Source organism: Bactrocera dorsalis, chromosome 1, assembly GCF_023373825.1.
Source record: "Bactrocera dorsalis isolate Fly_Bdor chromosome 1, ASM2337382v1, whole genome shotgun sequence".
NCBI classification, from domain to species: Eukaryota; Metazoa; Arthropoda; class Insecta; order Diptera; family Tephritidae; genus Bactrocera; species Bactrocera dorsalis.
The window spans coordinates 62,192,695-62,219,176 of record NC_064303.1 but is presented as its reverse complement, the minus strand read 5'-3'; the positions used below and the strand labels follow the sequence as shown (position 1 = coordinate 62,219,176).

Here is a 26,482-nt window from a genome sequence, read left to right as displayed (position 1 = left end):
AACGTTGACACTTCCTTTGTTTTAAACTGAATTTCAATATGTAATAACTTTTAGTAAATAATAAGAAAATGTATAAATATTAGTAACTTGTAAATAAAGGGGGGATTTTGTCTCCGGCGATCGAATCGACACGACGAGTTTCATTTTCTCTGCGTGTTGGCAGATAGGAAATATATTTTTTTACAAATTCCCGCGACACGGGAATTAATTTGTATGCCTTTATTTGCGTGTGCCTTTTTGTGCCGGTTTGTGACTGTTTTTCTTCTCCCCAGTCCGTTTGCGGCTGGTGTTGTGGTTGTGTTTCCAGATTCCTATTTTGTCTCACTTTGGGCTTTTGTTGTTACAGCGCTGTGCTTGTTTGTGATAATGCTTTTTTTTTGTTTTTTTTGTTGTTTCATAAAAGGATCCTCCAGAATAGAAGAGCATCTCTTCCCAGAAGAGATTATACAAATATAAAATAATAATAAAGTTCTTTCTCTAAACAAAAAAATAATAATAATTAATCATGATTAATGAGGCAGGATTAACGGTAGATTTAATTACGCGCCTAATTGCGGAAAGCAATATTACAATAAGGCAAGAAATTGACAGATTAAAGACGCAAGTTGAAACTGAAACACACAGAGTAACAGATTTTCAGACGAAAACAATAAATGACAACATCCAGTGTCATGAGTCACTAGATGTTATAAAATCCTTACCAGAATTTTCAGGAAGGATAAACGCTTATGTTAGCTGGCGCGAAGCAGCACATAACGTTATGAGCTTATATGTAAGAGGTAGCCGAAAGTATTTCGCAGCCCTTACAATTTTGCGTAACAAAATACACTAGAAGCAAATGACACATTAACCAACCATGGTACTGTGTTAAATTTTGACGCGATAATTGCGCGTCTCGATTTTGCATATTCGGCCAAACGTCCGATTCATATCATAGAACAAGAAATGAGTGTTCTACGACAAGGCTCAATGACGGTCATTGAGTATTATAATTTAGTTAACAAAAAACTAACGTTGATGATTAATAAAACCATTATGACTTATGGAGGGGCCGCGCCAATAACAAAAAAATTGAACAAAAAGAATAGAGACCAGGCTCTTAGAATATTTATAACTGGACTTAACGCTCCATTAAGAGATATTATATTTTCCCTCTGTCCGGAAGATTTGCCCGACGCATTGGCCAAAGCTCAAGAAATAGAGTCCAATAATCAGAGAGCTCGATTTGCACAAAATTTTGCAAATGAAAGGACAAGAGTAAAACAGTTTTATCCAAGTAATAATTTACGATTTCCTCAGAGGAGCAACATGCCAAAACCAGAACCAATGGATAGATCCATCTATGTCTAGATCATACCGAAGGGAAAATTACCCAAAGCCCCAACTAAACAATAGCCATAAATACCAAAATTTTGGAAAACCATTGGCCAGTACAAGCCATCAAGCCAATATGGACCAACCAAATAGGTATATTTCAAACAAAAACATCCAAGGAATAAAACGACCAAGGGAAAGCAATTATAGCTTTCGCCCACAGGAAAAAACACAGAAGATAAACAACATGAATGAGAGTCATTTTTTAGGCAAAGAGGGGATGAACTCCCCTATCTAAAGCTCTACGACTCAAAAATAAAAAAAAGTTTAAAAGCTCTAGTCGATACAGGAGCAACCTCTTGCTACATTAAGCCTGGGGTTTATAATAACAAAAACGAACAAGCCATTTATAAACGGATAAAAACCGTGAACGGCTATTCCATAATAAAGCATTACCATATGATAACCATATTTGGGGTCGAAGAAATTTTCTACGAAATAGAAGGTTTAGAATCGGATCTCCTTTTGGGATATAATTTCCTTGAAAAAATTGAGGCACTTATCGACGTGCCCAATAGGAAAATAAATTATATGGAAAAAAATAATAATAAACACGAAGCAAACAGTATGAACATTTATTTGAAAATAAAAATGGAGAAAACTTAAAAATCAAGGAACAAAAAGTTTCTGCACATTTAACTGAGGGAAATATCGGTAAAAGTAAAGAAGAAAACAATAAGGAACATAAAGATTCCGTAAAGCCAGCCGAAGATTTTACCGGCAATATAATATTAAAAAAATGTATTTTGGGACAAAAAGGTCCTAAAACGCCAGCTGAAGATTTATACCAGCAAAATGAAAAAAATAATCATAAAAAAACATTGTGGAATGAAAAAGTTCTACAAAGCCAGCCGATGATAATACCGGCAAATTATATAAAGAAAATATTGTGGAACGAAAAAGTTCTACAACGCCAGCCGATGAATTTGCCGGTAACATGAACGATAACTATTCAATATTGGGCGAAAGTGGCTCAGAAATGAATGGTGATAATGATAATTATTATTCGGTAAAGAATTCCGAAAGTTCAAACAATGATGAAGAATTGCAGGATCTTAAAACACATATAAAAGAAAAAATTGCTAAAATGCATTCAAGTATCAATACAAACTTTCCCTTCATGACAAAAGTAAAAGCAGAAATAAGAATGAAAAATGAGGATCCGATATGGAGCAGACAATATCCATTTCCTTTATCTGTAAATTCGTTTATTAATGAAGAAATAAAAAAATTGATTAATGAAAATATCATAAGACCGAGTAAAAGTCCGTATAATTCACCTATTTGGGTGGTACCAAAAAAAGCTACAAATGAGAATGGAACACCAAACTTAGAATGGTAATCAATTACAAAAAGCTAAATGAGCATACAATTTCCGATCGTTACCCTATTCCAGATACTAACGTAATATTGTCTAATTTAGGCAAGGCAAAATATTTTTCAAGCATCGATCTAGAATCAGGATTTCATCAAATTATAATGTCAAAGAATGATATTGAAAAAACAGCTTTTTCCGTTAATAATGGAAAATATGAATTTTTGAGGATGCCTTTTGGTTTAAAAAATGCTCCTAGAATTTTTCAGAGGGCAATGAATGACATATTGCGAGAATATACTGGAAAAATTTGTCACGTTTATATGGATGATATAATTATTTTTTCGGAAAATATAACTCAACACTTAAAAGATTTGGAAACAATTACGCAAATTTTAAAAGAAGCTAATATGAAAATTTCATTAGAAAAATCAAAATTTTTCGAGAAAGAAATAGAGTTTTTAGGTTATGTAGTAGCTCAGAATGTTATCAAAACAGACCCAAATAAAATAAAATTAATATTAAATTATCTAATACCAAGAAGTTTGCGCGAATTAAGAGGTTTCTTAGGGCTTGCAGGATATTATCGTAAATTTGTTAAAGACTATGCACCGATAGCTAAACCTTTGACAAAATACCTATCAGGAGAAAATGGTAGGATCTCTAAAAATAAATCAAAAAAATTTTAAATAACTCTAAATGAGGAAGGAATATCTGCATTAAATAAATTAAAGAATCATTTGGCTTCAGAAATGAAATTAACACAACCCGATTAATCAAAAATATTTGTATTAACTACCGATGCATCTAACATTTCAATGGGTGCGGTACTATCACAAGGAGGTAAACCAATTACCCTCATTTCAAAAACTCTTAATAAATCTGAAAGAAATTACGAAACTAATGAGAAGGAGCTTTATGCCATTGTTTGGGCACTAAAAAATCTACGAAATTATCTCTACGGTGTAACCAATTTGGAAATACATACTGATCATCAACCATTAACATTTGCTTTATCACCCCGTAACCCGAATCCAAAAATGAAAAGATGACACGCAATTATAGAAGAATTCTCTTCTAAATTTGTGTACCAACCCGGTAAAACCAATGTAGTAGCAGACGCACTTTCCCGTCTTCAGTTAAACCATTTATCAAACGAATCAGAAGATTCAGAACACTCGGCAAAGAGTAGCGAAAACAATCAAATACAGGAAAAACAAAAACCATTAAATCAGTTTAAACAGCAAATTATACTAAGTAAAAATAGGTTCACGATTCATGAGTTAATCGAAACCTTTGGGAATAAAAGGCATTTAATAGAGTATGACACAGTAGAAAATTTAATGACTATTTTGAAAGAATATATTTAACCAAAGTTAGTGACAGCGATTCACTGCACTGTTGAAGACTTGCACGAAATCCAAGAAGCTCTGAAACAAACCTTTCAAAACAAATTTGTATTTACCAAACTCTTTCCAATGGATATTATTAATAGAGAAGATCAGTCCGGATTAATAGAACAAACCCATAATAGAGCTCATCGAAGCTATAATGAAAATCTTAAACAAATAAAGAAATAGTATTATTAGCCCGAAATGGGGAAAAGAATGAAAGAATACATTCGAAACTGTATGATATGCAATAAGAATAAATATGATCGCCATCCTAAGAAAATACCAATAGGTAAAGCCCCAATTCCAGAGAAAGAAGGAGAACAGCTCCATTTAGACATTTTTTACGCACAGAAACTAAAATTTATCACATGTGTAGACGCTTATTCCAAATTTTTAATATTAAAACATATAGAAGACAAGTCGAATATCGAAGAAAATGTTTTAGAATTACTTCAAACCTTCACAGATGTAAAACAAATTACTTAAGATAATGAACCAAGTTTTACCACACCAACATTTAAATCCTTAATGCAAAGGTTAAATATTGAAATTTACTTTTGTGATCTACGTCATAGCACAACTAATGTGGACAAGTTGAAAGAGTTCATTCAACAATAATCGAAATAACCAGATGTATAAAAGAAGAATACAATATTGTTAGTAATTTAGAAACAGTACTTAGAGCAGCGCAACAATACAATACATCAATTCATTCAGTAACGAATTTTAAACCAAATGAAGTACTTTACAATAGGGTAAACCATGAAAACTTACCAACCACTTTAAAGCAAGCACAGGAGAAAATGCGTATGTTTCATAATAAACATAGAACAGAAAAGCAATATCATCCTGGACAAATTATTTATGAAAAAATAATAGGAAAGAGAAATAAGTTACAACCTCGGTATAAGAAACAACAAGTTAAAGAAAACTTGGGGAATAACATAATAATAAATAATAGAAATAGAATTATACATAAAGATAACGTGAAATCATAATTAATTATAGGTTTTCAAAATGATCCTTTCAATTTTCGCATTACTAATTGGCTTAACGACAGCTGATATCATAGATTATACCCAACAGGACTACGTACTTATCGAAAATGGAGACGTTTCCATTTATGAAGAATATGGAGATATATTTCACATCACTAATTTAACAATCTTTGAAAATATAATAACAGAAGAAAAAAGAAGTTTTTATAACAATATGAAATATGGAATTGATAATTATGATAATTTAGAAATTATCACTCAAGAAACAGAATCAGAAATATTATTAATTGAAACTTTATTAGGACAGTTAAAACAAAACCATGTTAGACAAAAAAGAGGAATAAATGAATTAGGTACACTTTGGAAATGGATAGCAGGAACCCCAGATCATGATGATTTCATAAAAATAAATGATGGATTAAATGATCTAACAATAAATAACACTAAACAATTTACCACAAATTCAGAAATTTTTAAAGTATTAACAGAATTAACTGATACAATAAATAATATAAAAAGTGATAACACAGCCAGAAAAATCAAAAGAAGAAGAAATAAATACATTATACATGAACTACAAAATATAATAAATACAATAACATTTGGGAAAATAGGAATTTTAAATCCCACAATTTTACATTTCAATGAATTAAAAAACATAACATATTACCAACATGGTACAATCTGTTCAGCCTAGAAATCCAACGCAGGATAACTCTTGCCAACAGGTGCTACTTCGGACTGAGTAGGCAATTGAGAAGCAAAGTCCTCTCTCGACAGACAAAAACCAAACTCTATAAGTCTCTCATAATTCCCGTCCTGCTATATGGTGCAGAGGCTTGGACGATGTCAACAGCGGATGAGTCGAAGTTGCGAGTTTTCGAGAGAAAAATTCTGCGAAAGATTTATGGTCCTTTGCGCGTTGGCCACGGCGAATATCGCATTCGATGGAACGATGAGTTGTACGAGATATACGACGACATTGACATAGTTCAGCGAATTAAAAGACAGCGGCTACGCTGGCTAGGTCATGTTGTCCGGATGGATGAAAACACTCCAGCTCTGAAAGTATTCGACGCAGTACCCGCCGCGGGAAGCAGAGGAAGAGGAAGACCTCCACTCCGTTGGAAGGACCAAGTGGAGAAGGACCTGGCTTCGCTTGGAATATCCAATTGGCGCCACGTAGCGAAAAGAAGAAACGACTGGCGCGCGGTTGTTAACTCGGCTATAATCGCGTAAGCGGTGTCTACGCCAGTTAAGAAGAAGAAGAACATGGTACAATGACCATTACAGACTTAATGGACATTTCAAAATTTAAAATAGCACAAAAAAGAGATATAATTATACTTTATATCAAATACCCTAAAATAGAATCAACATGTAAATATTATGATGTGAGAGCCATAGCTCAATTAGATGGTAAGCTTATAATTGATCAGAACATAACATATTGTAATAATAAATTTTTTAATATACAAAATTGTAAAACTTAAATTACAAAAACATATTGCAAATTAAATAAAAAAAGTACATGTTTGTCAGAAATATTAAATAAAAAAGAAGGAAAATGTAAAAAATTAAAATAGAAAAATTTGAAAATAGAAGAAATAAAACCAGGAGCAATATTACTTTCAGGAAAAAATATTGTAGACAACCAAACATATAATAATACAGTAATTAATAATCCAACTTATGAAAATATAGAAACAAAAATCTGGAATTATCTTAAAAATAACCATATCAATAATTTTGAAATTTTAGAATATATAGAAACAACTAATAAACTGTTAAAATTAGATAATATAAACATTTTAGCAGAACGGAATAAGCATATCACAGTCCATTCATATTTTTGGTATACAATATTAATCTTGGGAATACTTTTCATAACTTACATAATATTGAGTTAATGACAGCCTCCACACAGCCACTTGACCATAACTGTAAACAATATTGAATCTTTACACTTTGTAGTTGTGCGGCCTCATAAATTAAAATCTTTATTAATGCTTTTGCTTATTTAAGAATTTGATATACTTTTTCCGTTCACATTAGAATAAACCATTCTTATCTAAACAATATTTGTAGCCCTCACAAGAAGGCATAATAAAATCAAAGCAGAACACTTAACGTTGACACTTCCTTTGTTTTAAACTGAATTTCAATATGTAATAACTTTAAGTAAATAATAAGAAAATGTATAAATATTAGTAACTTGTAAATAAAGGGGGGATTTTGTCTCCGGCGATCGAATCGACACGACGAGTTTCATTTTCTCTGCGTGTTGGCAGATAGGAAATATATTTTTTTACAAATTCCCGCGACACGGGAATTAATTTGTATGCCTTTATTTGCGTGTGCCTTTTTGTGCCGGTTTGTGACTGTTTTTCTTCTCCCCAGTCCGTTTGCGGCTGGTGTTGTGGTTGTGTTTCCAGATTCCTATTTTGTCTCACTTTGGGCTTTTGTTGTTACAGCGCTGTGCTTGTTTGTGATAATGTTTTTTTTTTGTTTTTTCGTTTGTGCACCACAACTTTGTCACCTCACTTTTCTCTCTTTTTGTTTCGTTTTCATCATACATACATATATGTATGTATATTATATGTGCATATGTATTTATGTTTAGCACTTTCAGTCACCTCACTTTTACTTTGTAACACTTATTATTTGCCGCGTCGTCGCGTCATCGTGATTAATTTTTATTTATTTTTTTTTTATTTATTTTATCACTAGTGCCGTCCAGTACGGCTCGAAGGACTATATATAAACTGCTATAGAAATAAGCTACCGGCACTCATCTTTGACGACTTCGAGAAAAAAAGGCTTAAACGATGACACTTGAGCGGTTGGAAGATAGCGTATGAGTATGCGCACGGACCGAAAACAAAAAAAGCTGGCGCTGTCCGTCGGTCCCTTTTGTTGATTATGTGTGGTGTCATTATGCGTGTGGTGTGTTGAGGATGGGATAAAATGGATGGTGCACATGATGATTATGTGTTGAGTAGATGTATGTAGTACGGTGTGAAGATGTGGTGTGTATGTGTGGGGTGTAGTTATGTGTTATTTAGAGGGGGGCGCAGAAGTTCATTGAACCACTTGTCATCCTGATCATTTATATACAGATGTATGTATAACCCTATATCTAGTTTAAGGTGATACGCACAGCCGTTAAGTAAATAAAACTATTATATTCTGTAGAAACAGGTTGCAAGAGTATAAAAATATTAAATAAATAAATAATAAATACGACAAAAAGTTAATTTTAAGAAAAAGCGAGATGCGAGAAACAAACCGCTATAATTCACTGAAAAAATCAGTGAGAAATGAAATTTCATTAAACTGTACGAACACATATTTTTATGTAAATTAGTTAATGATTTTGCATTTTAACATTCCGACGTTTCTACCAAATGGGGGCAGTTCCATATAAGCCATATTTGCACTAATTGTGGCTTGTGCTTCGGGTCATTGTCTTGGTAGAAGCTAAACCTGTCTCGTATGCCCAATTTTCCAGCACTTAGTGGCAAATTATTTGTTTAGCAAATTTAAATAAATGATTTTATCCTTATTTTGGTCTATAAAAACTAAATTGCCGACACCAGCTGATGACATACAGCCCCAAACCATTACGTGCCCTCCGCCATGTTTAACTGTGCCACGTAGATTCTTCGGTTCAAACTCCGTGTTGGGCTTACGCCATACAAAAGACTTTCCATCGGAACCAAAGAGGTTAAATTTGCTTTCGTCGACAAAAATAACGTCTTCACAATACGCTTCATCTTTATTAATATACCTTTCAGCAAACTGCAACCTGGCCTTTTTGATACGCTCTATCTACTATCAGACGGTTTGTTTCGAGCTGTCCTACCATGGAAATCAGCTTTACGTAGAATCCTTCTTATTGTTTCAGGATTACATGACATATCAAGCACTGTCTCAACCTCGTTTGTCAAGTCTGGAGCACTTATAGTTGGTTCTTTTTTAATTTTTCTTATAATCCACCTTTCTTCGGCGTCTGTGAAAATTTTATTTTGGGCATTACGACCTATGTCAACCACTCTATTTTCACGAACAAAGCGTTGGATTATGTATTGGACGGTCGAAATACTTAAATCCACAATTTCAGCAATTTTTTTCTGCGTTCTTCTATTTTTGTAATGTGCAATTCGCGCTTTTCAATAGACGTACGACGACCAATTACGTTGTAATCAAATTAAACTATGTGTCCACTAACTTTCAATGTGCAAATAATGCAAAAAAATTACCTAATGTACCATTCAAATCAAATTTGCCTGTTCTTACTAAACGGTATACCGACGCCAATAACGGTAATAGTTTTCACACGAAATAAGCTGTGACGCTGATTTACCTTGTATTTTGTTGTATATATTATACTTTAGAAGAAATTATTTTGAAAGTTTTTGTATGTGTTCGTAATGTAAAATAAATTTGCTTTGAATGTACATTTAAGTTTTTTTTTAAATAAATAAGGTGTGGAACATATTTCATATTTTCTTTTAAATAAAAAAAACACACGAAATAAGCTGTGAGCCACTGTATATAACCCTATATCTATTTCGCCTAGTTTTAGGTGATATGTACAACCGTCAGGAAAACAAAACTATAATATTCGGTAGTAACTGGTTACAAGAGATGGAGTCATGTGTAGAAGTTCACGCAAGTGAGGAAAGTTCTCTGATCGCCATTCACTTGGGAGTGGCCAGAAACGATCCCTTTACATATGACTCAAGCAGCTCACGACTTCCGGTCTTTGACCAAGTATCCTCTGGGTAGCCTAAGAACATCCGTTTGAAGGCGAGCTAAAGTGAGAAGGCGAAATATCCCCTACTAGGATTGTGCGCTGGGTTTGGGACCCGCCACGTAAAAAACACCCCCAACGAAAATCAACAATCAGCCTCGGATGAGAAACTCCCCTTTTGATGACGACCATGGAAAACGAAATAAGGACTACGAATTGAGGGCATGCACCTGGAATGTCCGGTCCCTTAATTGGGAAGGTGCCGCTGCCCAGCTGGTTGATGTCCTCGTGACGTCGTTTGGTGTTGGATTCGTGGTGGGAGAGAGACTCCGTCGCCGAGTACTATCATTCACTCCGGAAAATGAACGTCTAGCCACAATCCGCATCAAAGCGAGGTTCTTCAACATATCGCTGATTTGCGCCCACGCCCCGACGGAAGAGAAGGACGATGTGACCAAAGATGCCTTTTATGAGTGCTTGGAGCGCACTTATGAGAGATGCCCCCGCCACGATATCAAAATCGTGCTTGGCGACTTCAACGCCAGGGTGGGCAAAGAAAGTATCTTCGGCAATACGGTCGGTAAATTCAGCCTCCACGAGGAAACATCCCCAAATGGATTGAGCCTGATCGACTTCGCCGGGGCCCGGAATATGGTTATCTGTGGTACTAGATTCCAGCATAAGAAGATACATCAAGCTACCTGGCTGTCTCTGGATCGAAAAACCACCAACCAGATCGATCATGTTGTGAGGTCCTAACATCGATTCGGACCACTATATTGTTGCAGCCAAAATTCGCACCCGCCTTTGTGCAGCAAAAAACGCACGCCAACAAACACAAGGAAGGTTCAACGACGAGAAGCTGCAATCACAACAGACAGCCGAACGATTTTCTACTCGGCTTGCACTCCTGCTCTCTGAGAGCACTCGTCAACAACTCTGTATAAGGGAACTGTGGGACGGCATTTCAAACACCTTACGTACAGCTGCAACTAAAACCATTGGTTTTCGGAAAGTGCAAAAGAACAGCTGGTACGACGAGGAGTGCCGTGTCGCAGCGGAGAGAAAACAGGCTGCCTACCTCGCAACGTTACGATCGACCACAACACGTGCGGGATGGGATAGATACCGAGAGTTGAAGAGGGAAGCGAGACGCATATTGACAGAAAAAGGAAGAGGCCGAAATGCGTGAGTACGAAGAGCTTGATAAGCTGGCCGACAGGGGTAATGCTCGAAAATTCTACGAAAAGATGCGGCGGCTTACAGAAGGTTTCAAGACCGGAGCATACTCCTGTAAAACCCCCAAAGGTGATCTAGACACCGATGGCCAGAGCATACTTATATTATGGATGGAACACTTCTCCAGCCTGCTGAATGGCAGTGAACACATAACATCAGGAGAAGGCGAACACAATTCCCCACTCGATGACGATGGAGCAGACGTTCCATTGCCCGACCCAGAAGAAGTTCGAATAGCAATTGCCCGCTTGAAGAACAACAAAGCGGCAGGGGCCGATGGATTGCCGGCCGAGCTATTCAAACACGGCGGCGAAGAACTGATAAGGAGCATGCATCAGCTTCTTTGCAAAATATGTTCGGACGAAAGTATGCCCAGCGATTGGAATTTAAGTGTGCTATGCCCAATCCATAAAAAAGGAGACCCCACAAGCTGCGCCAACTACCGTGGGATTAGCCTCCTCAACATCGCCTATAAGGTTCTATCGAGCGTATTGTGTGAAAGACTAAAGCCCACCGTCAACAAACTGATTGGACCTTATCAGTGTGGCTTTAGACCTGGCAAATCAACAACCGACCAGATATTCACCATGCGCCAAATCTTGGAAAAGACCCGTGAAAGGAGAATCGACACTCACCACCTATTCGTCGATTTCGAAGCTGCTTTCGACAGCGCGTCTTTATGCCGCGATGTCTGAATTTGATATCCCCGCAAAACTAATACGGCTGTGTAAACTGACATTGAGCAACACGAAAAGCTCCGTCAGGATCGGGAAGGACCTCTCCGAGCCGTTCGATACCAAACGAGGTTTCAGACAAGGCGACTCCCTATCGTGCGACTTTTTCAATCTTCTGCTGGAGAAAATTATTCGAGCCGCAGAACTAAATCGAGCAGGTACAATCTTTTATAATATATTGATATCATCGGTCTCAACACCCGCGGCGTTAGTTCTGCTTTCTCCAGACTGAACAAGGAAGCAATGCAAATGGGTCTGGCAGTGAACGAGGGCAAGACGAAATATCTCCTGTCATCAAACAAACAGTCGTCGCACTCGCGACTTGGCTCCCACGTCACTGTTGACAGTCATAACTTTGAAGTTGTAGATAATTTCGTCTATTTAGGAACCAGCATTAACACTTCGGACTGAGTAGGCAATTGAAAAGTCCTCTCTCGGCGAACAAAAACCAAACTCTATAAGTCACTCATAATACCCGTCCTGCTATATGGTGCAGAGGCTTGGACGATGACAACAACCGATGAGTCGACGTTGCGAGTTTTCGAGGGAAAAGTTCTGCGAAAAATTTATGGTCCTTTGCCTGTTGGCCACGGCGATTATCGCATTCGATTCTAACGATAAGCTGTACGAGATATACGACGACATTGACATAGTTCAGCGAATTAAAAGACAGCGGCTGCGCTGGCTAGGTCATGTTGTCCGGATGGATGAAAACACTCCAGCTCTGAAAGTATTCGACGCAGTACCCGGGAGGCAGAGGAAGAGGAAGACCTCCACTCCGTTGAAAGGACCAAGTGGCCAATTGCCGCCACGTAGCTTAGAGAAGAAGAAGAGAAGAAGAAAAACCATCAACTATAGCGAAAATATACTTATAGTTCTTCGACGTAGAATCTAAGAGATCCATGATCGACATGGATAGTTGCCAGTGGGCAGTCACCCTTGTCTATGCAATGAAAAAATTCTTCTTGTCTTCCTGCTTTGCAATTTTGTACGATGCACTCACCGCAGTTTGATTTGTGATTGTTATAAACTGAACGAAGCTTTTGTCAAACCTTACCGCTGGTGAGGAATATGAAAAGTCTTTTCTTGAGTAAGAATTTATTCATTCAGATTTGTATTTCGTAGTTTCATTTCGCATAAAGCGCATACGTGCTTATGTATCCCCTTGCCCACAGACCTGTATTTCCCTGCGGAACTACCATGTAGGCTTTCCTTCGCAGAGCAGGTATTGTTTATGTATATAACAGCTATTTTATATGTAAATTCTTATGATGTCATAGGTTTGCAGCTTTTCGGGATTGCACTCTCGGCCTTACAGTGATTTCGTCCTCTCGTACTCTTTGCATAATATACGCTGTTATCCCTCATACGATATCCCATGCTAGATGGGAAGTTAGCATAAAATTTACTACGTCTCTTAAACGTATGGGTAGGGGCTTTCCTAGTTTTTCGCAAAGTATTTACCTTTCTTTTTGGAAGCGAATACATTCCACCAGTACGTGATCTACTTTTTCAATGTAATTTTCGCAGTGCATGCAGAAAGGAGATTCCACATGATTGAGTTTATGCAAATAGCTTCTGAAGCACCCGAGGCCACATAGAAACTGCGTAAGGTAATAGTTCACCTCCCCTTGATCCTGCGTAACCCATTCTCTGATATTGGGTATCAGGGAGTGGGTCCACCTTCCCTTCGTTGAGGTATTCCATCTCTGCTGCCGTTTCCGGAGCCATTTTTTTGGATTTTTGCCAATTCTTGCTTATATTGGTTAGGTGATATGTTAGCCCTCATGTCTCGGACGTATGAGCAACGCTGCTATGTCTATGGGGAGTCTTCCCGGTATAACATGGATTGCATCATCCAATACTGTTCTGAATGCACAACAAGCTCTCAATAACGTCAGTCTGTGTACCGAAGCAACTCCTCTTAGCTCGTATATCTATGTCTAATAGCAGATATCCAAATTGGCGCCGCGTACAGAATGATAGAGCTACTAACAATTGTCAGCAGCTTTTCTATTTCTTGCTATTGCCGACACAGACCTCACCGCTTGTGGCTTGTGTGTGGCAATTAGGTGCTGCTTGAACGAAAGTCTATGATCCAGGGTTACTCCAAGATATTTGAGATGTTGGCTTGACGTTATGATATGCCCATCAATACATATCTCAATTGTTTCCACTATTTTTCAACTGCTCATTAAAACCACCTCAGTTTTGTGTGCAGCTAGTTGTAAGCCAGCTGTCTCGAGTCATTTTTTAATATTGTTGCTACTTTCAATACACTTGTTCTTCGCCTCGTCCGGTTTTCACTACAACTACGACCGCATTGTACATCACGTTCCAGAGTACAGGGCCGAGAACTGACCTTGCGGAACACCGCCTGTAACTTTATAAGTTTCAGGCCAACATTCTGTTTCGTATACTAATACTCTGTTTTCAAAGTAGCGTGCCACAATTCGGCTAACTCTGTCAGAGCTCTAATAACACAGTACAACAGCTAATCTGGGGGGTGAGAAATTCCAAGTCAGGGTGATGGTACTAGGTCAATATAGTAAAACCCTCAAAGGGTTTGGCGTTCGTACGTGTCAGTTTTTTTTATGACCTTTTAAATTTTTTCCTTATCTTGATGTTTTTTCGCTTAGTTGTAACATTTTGGCAAAAACGTAGTTTAACATAACTCGCGGACCACTTGTCCAATTTTGATGAAACAAATTTAGAAAAATTAAGAATTGCAGTTTCTTTAATCTGTTTCTCTACCGTTTTCCTATATGTGCAACATTTTCGAAGTTAAAAATGAATGTATGAAGGGAAAAAAGTATTTTTTTCCTAAAAATTTAAATATTTTTTTTTAATTCATAAAAAATCCAGCAACACTGGTTCTGTAATGTTCACATAAAACATGCATGGTTATTATACTTCTTCTCTTTCCCACACTGGTTCTGTGATTTTTGTCATTCAACAAGTGCCGACGAACGCGAACAGTAAAAGTAATTTTTCTCAAATTTTTTAAAAGTGAACAAAAGAGAACAAAATATGGAACTGTGCAGGCCAGATATAAATAGCTTTTGCTACTGCTGTGGTCAATATGTCTCAACACATAAAAAAAGGGGAAATTTCAGTACTGATTTTGTTCAAACATACGAGATGTACTTCAACCAAAATGTTATAGTGATCGAAAATTGGGTACTAAATATAGTGTGTAAAAGCTGCTACAACCGTCTAATGGATTGGAAAAATAGATGACGTGAAAGTATGCCATTCGGTATCCCAATGACTTGGACTAATCCTGGCGAAGGTCACAATCCATTAAATTGCTATGCATGTGCGAATAAAGGAGCCGCAAAAAGGATAAGAAAATCGTATAATTACGTTGGTGTTGCAAATGCCGCAAAACCATTGCCTCATTCGGACCACATTCCTGTGCCAAAAGCTTCTAGCCCAGATATTTTCTCTTTTACGACTGCTCCGACATATCATGCACGTGATGATCCCCCATACGAGTCATCAGTATCCAATGAGCCAATTAACACAGCATAAATCGGAAGAGCTGGCTTCCCTGTGTGAAAGTCACAGCTTATCGAAGTCGTCAGGCAACACTCCAAAGTTTATTCCTTGTGAATGATGAAAAAATTTCTGCAATGGAAATAAAATATGAAGCAGATGACTGGAGATTATTTATTGACAGTTCAAAACTCAGCTTGAAGGCGGTTTTACTGCATAAGACCAATAAAAACCCTTCAGTTCCAATCGCCTATAGTACAGGAACGAAAGAAACATATGATGCACTGGAAAATATTTTAAAAATGGTTAACTATGCCAAACATATGTGGCGCATATGCTGCGATTTAAAAGTTGTAGCAATGCTTTGCGGTCTTCAAGGCGGCTATATAAAATATATGTGCTTTTTGTGCGATTGGGACACACGATTTTTCGGTGACCAATATGCATGCCACGGATGGAAACTCAGAGAGCACAGCAGGTTACAAACGGCCAATATGAGCCTCTAGTGCCGAAGGAGAAGATATTGTTGCCTCCACTGCATATTAAACTTGGAATTGTTAAGAATTTTATCAAAACTGTCGCCAAAAGAGATGAAGTTTTCTTGTTTTTGAAACTAATTTACCCAAGACTCAGGGAAAGTAAAATTTAAGAAGATAAGTTATAATATCACATTCATTTCCCATGGTTTTCCATCTTAACAAATTAATTTTTTCCAATCAGGCGTACTAAATTGTCCAGATATACGAAAGCTGACTAAATGTGACGCATTCAACAATATTTTGATTGATGCTGAATTGAATGCATGGCAGGCAATCAAAGAAGTAATAGAAGGCTTGTTGGGAAAGCATCGTTCTAACAACTACGATGTTTCTGTCGCAAGGATGTTAAGAGCATTCTCGGAAATTGGTGTCCACATGTCCTTGAAAATCCATTATTTACATCACACTTTGGACTACTTCAGCAAACAATTGGCTACCGAATCTGATGAACAAGGTGAACGCTATCATAAAGTTGCTACGCCATTTGAAATGAGGTAATACTGATTTTTATTTTTTCAAACTCATTTTAATAAAACAAAAACTTACAGATATAGAGGCAAAAAGTCGCCGAGTGCAATAATTGCGGAAATTTGCTGATGGAGTAAGCTTGTGTGGCAAGACAGGGATGATCTTTATGATAAAGAATTTTAAGGAGATGCAGAAGGGCCAACAGTGGAGTCACACATTGACATTATGTGTGGTTCAGAAACTGATGAATGCGATGCCACTAGTCCCGAACAACCACCATCGAAAAAGTCTAGCCAATATTTATTAAAATAAATAAATAAAATAAAAATAAAAAATTATAAAAATGTTTACTTTATTTATAAAAAAAAGGCGATAAATGACACTTTTTTGAATAAAAACAAATAGAAATTGTAATTCTTAATTTTTCTAAATTTGTTTCATCAAAATCGGACAAGTGGTTCGCGAGTTATGTTAAACTACGTTTTTGCCAAAATGTTACAACTAAGCGAAAAAATATCAAGATAAGGAAAAAATTTAAAAGGTCATATAAAAACTGATACATACGAACGCCAAACCCTTTGAGGGTTTTACTATACTGAGCTAGTACCATCACCCTGACTTGGAATTTCTCATCCCCCAGACAATAATCCCAAAAATGTTCCACAGTGTAATTAGAGTCCGGTTTGCTGAGTTGAAGGCGTTTTTAATATCGAGGGTTATGAAAACACAGCATTGTTTGTCACCCTTACGCCATCTACTCACTTCCAGTGCTTTCCCCGCTATTTTAGTAACCGCATTTATCGCATCCACTGTACCTCGTCCTTTCCGGAAACCGAATTGCATTGGATTCAACCTAGAATCTCCTTCCGTATATTTCTCGAGCCGCTTACAAATAATTGTTTCAAAAACTTTTCCAGCCGTATCAAGAATACATAAGGGCCGATATGACGGGGGTTTTTCCAGAGGCTTATCACCTTTGGGGAGAAGAACAAGGCGTTGACGCTTCCAACATTTGGGAAAGATCCGTCCCTTCAAGCAGCTTGTGTATGCGTTTTAGAACAATGTTGGCTTTCTTTTGGTATTCCGTCCAGGCCGACTGCTCTGCCACTTCAGCGATTTCGTCCTGGTTAATTTTAAGAATTGGCACTTATATAGGTTCGCATCTTGGAAATAAACTATGGACTATCTTACGTAAGATTGCGGGAGATATAGGTGGTGTTCTTGATCTACCTATTTTCTGAATTACGATTCGGTAGGCTTTTCCCCAAGGTCGTTATCAACCTCTGAGATAAGTTAAATAAAAGAATTTCTTTTGCTGTTGGCAATGGCCTTATGCATATTTCTCAGAATTGTTCACTCTATAAAAGTGCCTAGTGCAACAAACTCATAACTCACACAGGCGAGGTAGTACGGGGCTATAACCTGATTTTTCCATGAAATTCAAATTTTTTGTATATATCTCGTAAATGACAAGAGCTATAGAAAACATGTTCATCACAAACTTATAGGAAATTTTATTTGCTTCAAAAAATGTCCGAGGTCAAAATCGCTTACATTAATACTTCTCGAGATATTCGCTTTTTAAGTAAGGCTATATGGATATATTTTTTATTACATACCATCTATGAAAATTCTAAGGCCTTACTTAAAAAGCTAAATATCTCGAGAAGTAATTTTAATTTCAAATTTTTTGCATATATCTCGTAAATGACAAGAGCTATAGAAAACATGTTCATCACATACTTATAGGAAATTTTATTTGCTTCAAAAAATGTCCGAAGTCAAAATCGCTTTCATTAATACTTCTCGAGATATTCGCTTTTTAAGTAAGGCTATATAGATACATTTTTTATTACATACCATCTATGAAAATTCTAAAGCCTTACTTAAAAAGCTGAATATCTCGAGAAGTATTAATGATAGCGATTTTGTCCTCGGTCCTATTTTGTCGCATGATTTATTAGCCAGCACGAAAATGAAAAGTTAACATTAATGATTTAAGAAATAGATTTTACAAACTCAAATTAATATCTATTAGCAAAAAAATGCTGCCAATTTTACGTTTCCTCAAGTTGATATTCCCATTTTTTCAGGAGATTACGCACAGTGGAAAACTTTTAAAGAATTGTTTGAGCAACTCGTAGTCTCACAAAATGTTTCAGACACGTAATAAATGTGTATTTTAAAAACTAAGTTAAGAGGATCGGCTGCAAGTTGTATTGTAAATCTGCCTTCAACCTCAAAAAATTTTTAGTTGCCTGGAACCTTCTTAATGAAAAATTTACTAACAAATTTTAGATGCACCAATAGTGACTGAGACTGCTTTTAGTGTACGAAAATTTCAAAAAAAATTTTCTGAAAGTACACAAGCATTGGAAAGCCTCAATTTGTCTGCAAATAATTTGTTACAAGCTTTATTAAACTATACGCTTGTGCAAAAATTAGACAACAATTTAAGACTTATGTATGAAAATTCCTTTAGAAATCCTCAGGAAATAAATACTTTCCTTACATTCACTACAGTCGTTTTTGAATCATGAAGGGAATGCACTAGAAGCAGCAAAAGCTTCAAAAACATCATCAAAATTTCAAAATGCAGAATTTAAATGCATAATGGGATGTAATAATCAACACAATATATTTTATTGTTATAAATTTAAAGCTCTTTCTACACAGGACAATGCAGTAATGAAAAACAAACTATGCAACAAATGTCTTAAAACCGGGCACAATATAAAAGAATATAAAGGCGAAAGGCGAAACATGTCAAGGAAGCCATCATTTATGGCTCCAGAAAGACAAATCCTTTAAAGAAAAAAGCACAGTGATTAAAAATACTAAAAATGGGAAATCAAAAAATTATTCTAAACATATCCTGCTAACCTCAGCAACTGTCGGTATAAAAGGTCGAGAGTGGAAGAATGTGTCTCAAGTTCACCTTATAACTAAAGAACTAAAAAATTAATTAAAGCTTCCATCCAGGAAAGAGTCTATGACTACTGAAGGAGTTGGTCAAAACAAGACAAATACAAATGAAAGAGTTAATCTTCATTTAAAATCATTAAAGGATCTTTCGAAACAAATTTAGACACCATTGTATTACAAAAGATTGTGTCCAATTTGCCTACAGAACACATAAAAGGCAAGAAAATTCCATAAAATATAAAACTGGCCGACCCTTCATTTGGTGTTCCGGGTAAATTTGACTTACTATTCGGTGAGGACATATTCTTTGATTTGATAAAAGAAGAGAAAATATCTATTGAGAACGTTAATTACAAGCTCCAGAACAGTGTGCTTGGGTGGTTGATATACGGATCAAGCAACATAAGTTCCAAATTAGCGGACTGTGGTATTACTTAGGAAATTCTTCTTCACAACGAATAAAGATTAATATTCCTAAATAAAAAAACTTAAAAATAATAAACCACAAAAAGAAGTAAATGCCAAGATTCTTTTGAAAATATTAAAACGGGTACATTGGTACTTTTTAAAGAACAAAATATTCCAACAATGCAGTGGAAGAGAGTTCGAATTGATAACGTCATTTTAAGCCAAGATTGCAAATGTAGACGTAAGGATAAGCAATGGCACATCGTAAAGAGCGATGAACATTGTTTATCCTTTTCCTACCAAAGAATAAATTTGTAAATATGTAATAATGAGAGATGCGGTCGACACGAACTAAAAAACAAGAAAAATAAAAACATTAAATTTACTTTGTTAAGCTTACTTATAGTTTTACCATGCATAAAATGTTTAAATATAAGTTAGTTTAAAAATACTTCTGGAGCATTTTTTGAAAAAAGAAGATCTGTTGGGTTTACCAGGACAGCGTGGGATATAATTGTCCAAATTAATTTATCAATACTCGGTTGAAAGGCACCTAACTTCAAATTCACGAAAGCATTTGATATATCCAACGATATTTAAAGAGAATTTAGTGAACTCAATGATTCAGCAGCTGCACAACAAATACTTATTGAACAGTTTCACGACATCATCGCGTCCACGGGGAGAAGGATGAAAAGGAAGACTAGGTCAGTATTACCCTTCAAACGATCATTATACTACTCCTTGTTTTAACTGATGAATGAAGAATACTTATTGGGTAATGAACAGACCTTACTGTTCTCAGAAGGTCAACTCATGAACTTGATTCTCGATAATGGTGGCGATTTGAACAACTTAGTGCATGAAAAGTTCCCACGAACCCGAAGGGCTTCAAGTGTTTGAGCGAAGAAACTGCAACCGGTGTACACAATTTATATGAAATGGTGAAGGAGAGACGTCTCGGTGTGCTGGCCATCAACGTCGCCGACTCGGTGACCAAGAGTAAATTGTAACGGGTGATTTTTTTGAGGTTAGGATTTTCATGCAATAGTATTTGACAGATCACGTGGGATTTCAGACATGGTGTCAAAGAGAAAGATGCTCAGTATGCTTTGACATTTCATCATGAATAGACTTACTAACGAGCAACGCTTGCAAATCATTGAATTTTATTACCAAAATCAGTGTTCGGTTCGAAATGTGTTTATCGACAAATTTTGTTCAGCGATGAGGCTCATTTCTGGTTGAATGGCTACGTAAATAAGCAAAATTGCCGCATTTGGGGTGAAGAGCAACCAGAAGCCGTTCAAGAACTGCCCATGCATCCCGAAAAATGCACTGTTTGGTGTGGTTTGTACGCTGGTGGAATCATTGGACCGTATTTTTTCAAAGATGCTGTTGGACGCAACGTTACGGTGAATGGCGATCGCTATCGTTCGATGCTAATAAACTTTTTGTTGCCAAAAATGGAAGAACTGAACTTGGTTGACATGTGGTTTCAACAAGATGGCGCTACATGCCACACAGCTCGCGATTCTATGGCCATTTTGAGGGAAAACTTCGGACAACAATTCATCTCAAGAAATGGACCCGTAAGTTGGCCACCAAGACCATGCGATTTAACGCCTTTAGACTATTTTTTGTGGGGCTACGTCAAGTCTAAAGTCTACAGAAATAAGCCAGCAACTATTCCAGCTTTGGAAGACAACATTTCCGAAGAAATTCGGGCTATTCCGGCCGAAATGCTCGAAAAAGTTGCCCAAAATTGGACTTTCCGAATGGACCACCTAAGACGCAGCCGCGGTCAACATTTAAATGAAATTATCTTCAAAAAGTAAATGTCATGAACCAATCTAACGTTTCAAATAAAGAACCGATGAGATTTTGCAAATTTTATGCGTTTTTTTTTAAAAAAAAGTTATCAAGCTCTTAAAAAATCACCCTATATTATGATTGTCGCGATTCGCTAATTGAAGATATTAAATGGCCCCCTGATGTGATGATTGTTGGCAAAGTGTACCGTATTGCTGTTTATGTGATGTTGGTAAAAGTTGTGCATAAGCTCTGCGTAGTTTCGGTGGAATCGTTATTGTCACCAAAATCGATTCCATCATTGTTTTGCAAGCGGCTATGTAAGGCTATCTGCAAGCATACAAAGATGAACAACTGGTTGCAAGGACATTATTACTGGCGCACATTTTGAACACATGCCCGACGATGCGACCTTTTGTAATATAGGTTTTTTCGATTGTGAAATCGACGTCGCTTAGTTGTCAATGCCAAGGAGAAGATTAATAACAAACTCCAAGTCGATTGTTATACTATCCAATGGTAATCATATCAGTGGTTGACGAAGGACGGTCATCCCAGCTTGAGATGTTCAATTCGTTCAGAAATCAAGTGGTGGCACAAATCGAATTGTGGACCAAGGCTGACAAATACAACACAGATATATGTACATATGTTGCCGAAAATACTAGATGAAGAGGTCGCGAGTTTATACTTGGAGAAATTGGGCATACGATCCGAAAAGTTCCGTGATTATTTCCGAAACACTTATACTTAGAATGACATCATATGGTGCGTTACGGCATGAATACTGAGACCTTATCCTATTAATTGCTGATGCAATCATCGTAACAATAGTCCTACGACACATCTGTATTTCAGCACGGCACGCATATCCGGTAGGAGGATATATCATAAGAAATTAACTATTAATATTAGTAAATGAAAATTATATAAAAATTGAAAATGTAGTACAATAAAAAGTTGCTTATATAAGAAAAATTATTACAAGTTCGACCTGCTAATCTTATAAAGAAAAATTAAAATGCCCAAGATTAACATATAAACACTTGAATTATTTTGTAGTGTAAACACTTCAACGTGGGCATTATGTTCAGATTTCTGAACAGTTCTTAACGGCTACAATTGTAAATAAGATATTTTAGTAAATCTGTATAGAAACAGATATCATATTACAAATATTTATGTGCATTATCGCTAACACATACGAGTACAAAAACAGGCGTAAATATAAATATGTATGTACAAATACGCATTTCAATCATCACCGCAATAAATGTTCATTTCGGGTATATTGATTAGAGACTGTAGTATTTAATGTATACAATGTAAAGGATCGCAAATTTTCCTAAAATAATAATAGATAAGAAATAGTTGTGTATGCCGTTGGGAAAACTTATGTTTAATATATGTGTACATACTGTCGGTATGTACTGTAGATAAGTAATATGATATGTGTATGCACTCTGCATGTGGTGCATATATGAATTAGGATAATAAAATCTATAAATAAAGGAGCTTTGGGCAACCAGATCTTAATACTATTTTATAACCTTCGCGTTGTGATTTAATAGTATCCGTTGTTAAGGAGAATAGATCAAGATTTGCAAGTGATGATAGAAGGGTTGTGCCCTTCGCGTTGTGATTTAACAGTATCCGTTGTTAAGGAGTAAAGACATATCCTGGAATTCAATAAGGGATAGGCGAGGAGCGGCGTAGCAACTGTAACAATGGTTTAGATTTAACTGGAGACATCTCATCATTACGGTCTTGAAGCACCCTTTTTATAAGCTGGACAGCTAAAGCTACCAGTCTGGTGCTTATTCGTCCCCTGTGAGCATAAGAGACATAATGGCTCCTTACTGCATCCTTTTGTGGCATGCCCCTTTTCTCCATATCTATAGCAAGAGCCGTTGAGATCTCTGCTGCTTTTACAGTTGCGCGATATATGGCCAAACTCAAAGCATTTGAAGCATGGGACAGGACTTGTAATTTCCCGGACACTACAATTAACCAAACCTATTGTTATTTTATTTGCGTCTAGCAGTTTTTTTGATATTGCCAAACGGACACTAATAATGACAATTTGCGTTTCATCTTTAAGTCGACGCATGGATTTGATACATACTTCCACGGATGTCGTTGCCTCGTCTCCATCTCTAATTTCAAGCGTAACTGCTTGTGCTAGGACTTTAACTTCCACCATATCGTTTAGGACCTCTATTGCGCGTTCCTTGAGTATTTTGAAGGCTCCTTCGTTTTTGTTTTGAGTTTTAGCAGAAGTTCACCCTTAGCTGTTCTCCTTATTTTGCTCAAGCTGTCTCCGAGGTCTAGAAGTCTGGGGTCTGATTTCATTTTCTTTAGCATTTCTGCGTAAGACAATACGCTGGTCTTCGAAATCACCAGAGCTTCTGTGCGCTTCAGCTTCCGTTTTGGGATCTTTGGTTCTGTTTTTTCAGTTCCGGTTTATAGCCCTTGTTTTTCACCAGTTGCGATTCAGATGGCTGAGCTTTAGGGGGAGGTTGCGTTTAACCACAGTAGTTTTGTCTTTGACGACTCGTCTCATTTTCAAGCTTCCTTTTCGCTTACATCGCAATCAAAAAACACGGCGAAGTATGGGACGTGTTTTCCCTCCTTTCACAGGGGTTTGGTTTAATAGCACGCTCAGAGGCCGTTAGCTCTTATAGTGAGGTTATGCTTCCTATGGTGTCCCTCATGGCCTGGTGAATAGGCCCTCTCTTTCCATCCTCAAGCATAGTAAACAGATTGCCAATCTGTTCGCCGAGTTGATAAAAGGCCGGCATATTTCCTTCAGTAGTGGGTTTCTTTGCCATAGGAGTTACATTTTGCTGCTCGTCTTGTTCAACACTTGCTGCAGTGCTGCTTTCGCGATTGGTATGTAGTGGCAAATCTGAGCTTCGCCTAAAGGCCATGTGCTCGTTTACATTTTCAAATTCGGCTTCATTAATAACACGTGTTTTTTGTAATAGCGAGATGTAAAAAATCATCAGAAGACACTATTGTGGGACTTTAACCCACTTAAATCATCTTAATAAACGACTCATAGCTTTGATGAATTGCCCTGCGGAACTACCGATTAAGTATTACATCACAGAGCAAGCTAAGCCTATAGATAAAACGTCTCAGGGCTTTTCGAACTGGTTTTGGCTGTTTGTCTCGCTATATCGCAGTCGCTCTAGTCTTTGCTGCTCTTGAATAACCTTTGCGGCCCAGTGCTTAACATAGTTCCACACCTGCTTTGACCGCGGAATGTGTGGCACTATGTTATCTGGCATTATTCTTTCAGAAATTTCTGTTAAAGATATGTTCGGCATTATCTTTTCCATAACCACAAGATGAGCATACCTCATCATGGCCATATTTGTAAAGGCATTCCCTAAAACAGCTTTGACCACTTAATAACTGCGTCAAGTAATAGTCAAGTCAACATCGCCATGCTTTCTGCTAACCCACGTTTTCACATTTTCAATCAACCTGTGCGTCCATTGCCCTTTGGGCGCTGAATCTCACAGAGATTGCCATTCTTTTAGACTCTGCTGTCTTTCTTCCACGCGCTCTCTAGCTGTTAGAGGCTTGCCGTTACTTTTGCTTTTACTGTACACTCTTTTTAACTCACGAGCCATTATTTCAGGTGGCGTCATGCCTGAAATCACTCCTGCGGCTTCGTGAGACACCGTACGGAAGGCACTGGCAACTCTAAGTGCACCTAATCGAAATAAGGACCTTACTGGTCTCGCATAGGTTTTTTGCTTTAGCGCATTAGCCCACACTGGTGCTGCATTTGCCAATAATCGCCTTCGGCTCTGACTTGGCCCGCCTGTATTAGCCATTATTCGACTTAAAGCCGTTTGTTTTGTAGTTCATCCTCGTATCAATTTTTACGCCTAAGTATTTTAAGAACGACTGTGACGCTATTTTTTCCATCATAGAGGATGTTCCGTAGGAGTGAGCCTTGCACCGAACCTTGCTGTACTCCACCAGTAACTTCATAGCGCATTACCCCTTCATCCATATCATACAGCATATTGTTTATGCTGCATGATATGGGGTTGTTTTCAAATGTGCAATTTAATACATGTGTGTGTGTCTGTACGTGTTTAATGATATCTCATCTGTAAATTTATGATTTGTGTTTACTCATTTAGTTTACAATTCTTATATGAATTTTTATTATTATTAGATGCGCGTTGCATGTAAATGCATGTGTCTGTTTATGTACATATGTACATATGTATGTATGTTTAATAGTTATATAATAGTTCGTGGTTAGAACGGTGCGCCGAAAGCGCTAATGTATATATTTGTATATAAGTATATGTATATACGTATCACAATTTGGTTAAGTATGTATATGTCGTTTGCGGATAAGTATATATGTATGTTTGTATTCGTTATTTTTATGTTTTATTCTTTTCTCTGCCCTTGCTTACTTTTGATGCAATCCCTCTCACAGCTTAATACGCTGAAGCGGTATTGTCAATATAATTTGCAATTATCCCTCTCACGGCTGAATAATCTGAAGCGGTATTGCATTTGCAAGTATCCCTCTCACAGTTACTAAGCCGTAGCGGTATTGCCAGAATAATTAGCAAGTAAATACTTGAAAAAATATATTTTATATGTTTTATTGTTTTGTGGATTGTGTGTATTGTATACACGAAGGAAGTATTAAGGGCAAAGAATAATAATTTATTTAATTATATATATATATGTATATTGCGGATACACATGTATATATATATATTATTTTCCGTTTTGCTATGCGATTATGTCGGTAACTCAATTTACCGCCGAGCTTTCACTAACCGTTTTTATTAAACGGATTTAGTAGCTATCGGTTTTATGCTGTTGGCCGTTGGCGCAACGATACATACATATATACATATATTATATAAAATGATAAAATCAATGAGGAATGGATACACTCACTTGTATTTTCATCAAGGGTTTTGGGGGGATGTATGCCAGTTCGGCAGAATCGGGTCGGTTTTAGCTTTCCGTTGT

The 26,482-nt window shown here is 36.8% G+C and overlaps 1 protein-coding gene and 1 pseudogene across 1 annotated transcript in view; both read left to right on the top strand.

Annotated features, from left to right (window-relative positions):
- Positions 1-26,482, top strand: part of LOC125780372 (uncharacterized) — a 155,650-nt gene that overhangs the window by 122,909 nt on the left and 6,259 nt on the right. The gene's annotated exons all lie outside the window — the stretch shown is intronic.
- LOC125777812 (adenosylhomocysteinase-like) lies at positions 20,590-25,644 on the top strand (annotated as a pseudogene).